At 44.2% G+C, this 3,062-nt stretch overlaps 1 non-coding gene across 1 annotated transcript; it reads right to left on the bottom strand.

Moving 5' to 3' along the window:
* Window positions 1-448: 448 nt before the first annotated feature.
* Window positions 449-555, bottom strand: LOC131019218 (small nucleolar RNA R71). The gene has a single exon (XR_009100139.1). It is a non-coding gene; the product is annotated as a small nucleolar RNA R71 (small nucleolar RNA).
* Window positions 556-3,062: the final 2,507 nt, after the last annotated feature.

Genomic DNA, 3,062 nt, shown 5'->3' with positions numbered 1-3,062 from the left:
TCACGACTTAATCCGTCAACTTCAAATGCAATTAGAAGCCATGCAAGGGAAAATCAATGAGCAAGAAGCTCTAAGAAATACACCTCCACCACCACCTATTAGCAATATGTTCCAACCCATTGTCCAACAAGGAGGAGTGCATGTCCCGAGAATCAACGTCAACAATTTTGAGCTCAAGCCGGCCCTCATAAATATGGTACAACAAAACCAATTCGCCGGTCTTTCCCAAGATGACCCGAATGGACATCTTGGAAACTTCTTGGAGATATGCGGCACCATCAAGATGAATGGAGTCCCGGAGGATGCCATTCGACTTCGACTCTTCCCCTTTTCGCTAAGGGGCATGGCCAAGACATGGTACCAATCTTTAGAGGGTGGTTCTATCACTACATGGGAGAACATGGCTCAAAAGTTTCTCAACAAGTTCTACCCTCCGGGTAGAACCATGAAGATGAAGAAGGACATAGTCCAATTTCACCAATTTGATGGAGAATCCTTCTACGAAGCTTGGGAGAGATTCAAAGAGATGCTAAGGAAGTGCCCTAACCATGGTTTAGACCAAAACACAATCATTTGTGTATTCTACACCGGGTGTAGTGGTGAGATGCAAAGAGACATGAATGCATCGGCCAATGGAGCATTGTTGGAGAAAAGCCACGCGGAGGCCGCTCACATCATAGAGAACTTGGCCACCAATTGCCATCAATTCCCAACGGAGAGGAGCATCTTGAAGAAGGTGGCGGCTACAACAAGCTCGGATCCGATAGCTCTTTTGACGGCTCAATTGACCGCCATGAATAGCAAGATTGATGCTATATCAATGTCAAGGGTAGAGCCCGTGGTTGAAGAACAAACTAGCTTCGAGGATGTGAACTACATCAACAACAACAACAACCGAGGCTATGCGAACTTCCGGCCCCAACAACAAGGTGGCTACCAAGGGCAAGGGCAATACACTCAAGGATTCCAACCTAACCGCCACCCTAACCTCTCCTATAGCAATCCAAACAATTTCTTGCAACCACCGCCCGGATTTGCGGTGAGCCATGGCATGATCAAGGAAGAGAAGAAGCTCAACCTTGAAGAAATATTGATGAAGTTCATGACCACGACTCAAGCTCACATGACAAGAACGGATGAGAAGTTAGAGGCTCAAGCCAAGCAATTGAAAATGCTTGAGATACAAGTGGGACAAATTGCCGAGTCTATAAACAATCAACACCAACAAGGGCAATTCCCAAGCAACACAATCGTGAATCCCAAGGAGCATTGCAAGGCCATTGCTCTAAGGAGTGGGACAACATATGAAGAGCCCAAGATGCCCGACGAAGAAGATAGAAGTGGTGTTGTGGTTGAAGTTGGAGATGGCAACCCTTCAAAGGAACAAGGAGATAGAGGAAAGAAGAAGGAGGTGTACGTGGCTCCACCACCTTATTGCCCACCAATCCCTTTTCCTCAAAGACATCAAAAGAAGAATGTGGAGAATGAATTCTCCAAGTTTCTTGAGATTTTTCGAAAGGTGCACATCAACATTCCACTTATTGAAGCTTTGAAACAAATGCCCTCCTATGCAAAGTTCCTAAAGGAGGTCATATCAAACAAGAGGAAGATGGGAGAGAATGAGACGGTCAATCTAACCGAAGAATGTAGTGCCGTTCTCCAAAGAAAAATCCCCACCAAGATCAAGGACCCCGGGAGCTTCACAATCCCTTGTGATATTGGGAATGATCGTTTTGGGAAAGCTTTGTGTGATTTGGGAGCAAGTATAAATTTGATGCCGCTCTCAATCTTCAACAAGCTAGAGATTGGCACCATCAAGCCAACCACAATTGCCCTTCAAATGGCAGATCGTTCCGTTTCCTATCCAAAGGGGATAGTAGAAGATGTCCTAGTGAAAGTCAACAATTTCATTTTCCCGGTGGACTTTGTTGTTTTGGACATGGTGGAAGACAAAGATGTGCCTTTGATTCTGGGGCGCCCTTTCTTGGCAACGGGGAGAGCCCTCATTGATGTTGCTAAGGGCGAACTCACCCTTAGAGTGAATGACGAGAGCTTCACATTTTCAATCCACAAGGCTCTCAAGTACAAGGAGGAAGAAGAAAAGAGGGTTGGTGAATGCAAGATGATGCAAGTGATAGAGTCTTGCATCAACATGGAGGAGTACCACATCTACAACAACCCAATGGACACTTGCCTCCTAAACCCTCTATTCTCTTTTGTTGATAATGATGAGTTTAATGCTTCTAACTTATTTATTGAGGCTAATGAAATGAACTTTGTGCAGAAAATTTCACAAGGAGAGGCATGTTTCTTGGACTTGAGAAATGGAGAGCCGAAAGATGAAGGAGTGGAGAAGAAGACTCCCAGCTTGGAGTTAAAACCTCTCCCCGAACACTTGAAATACGCCTTCCTTGGTGAGGATGAGGCGTATCCGGTAATTGTATCATCCTACCTTTCTCCTCATGAGCTTGATCAATTGCTAAATGTTTTGAGGAAGTATAGGTCCACTATAGGATGGTCAATTTCCGATTTAAAAGGGATTAGCCCATCCATTTGCATGCATAGGATTTTGATGGAAGATGATTTTAAACCTAGGAGGCAAGGCCAAAGACGGTTAAACCCTATTATGCAAGAAGTAGTAAGAAAAGAAGTTCTCAAATTGCTAGATGCGGGAATTATTTTTGCTATTTCGGATAGTGAGTGGGTTAGTCCCACTCAAGTTGTTGCTAAAAAGGGGGGAATAACCGTCATAAAAGATGAGCATAATGAGCTAATTGCAACTAGGTTAGTAAATGGATGGAGGATGTGTATTGACTATAGGATGTTGAACACAGCTACTCGAAAAGATCACTTTCCTCTTCCTTTTATTGACCAAATGCTTGATAGGTTGGCGGGGTATGAATTTTATTGTTTTCTTGATGGGTACTCCGGGTATAATCAAATCATGATTGCCCCGGAGGACCAAGAAAAGACCGCTTTCACTTGTCCTTATGGCATTTTTGCTTATAGACGCATTCCATTTGGTCTTTGCAATGCCCCCGCTACTTTTCAACGATGCATGA

Source organism: Salvia miltiorrhiza, chromosome 3 (assembly GCF_028751815.1).
Source record: "Salvia miltiorrhiza cultivar Shanhuang (shh) chromosome 3, IMPLAD_Smil_shh, whole genome shotgun sequence".
Classification (NCBI taxonomy): domain Eukaryota; kingdom Viridiplantae; phylum Streptophyta; class Magnoliopsida; order Lamiales; family Lamiaceae; genus Salvia; species Salvia miltiorrhiza.
Note: the sequence above shows the minus strand (reverse complement) of the source record. Positions and strands in the feature narration are given on the sequence as shown.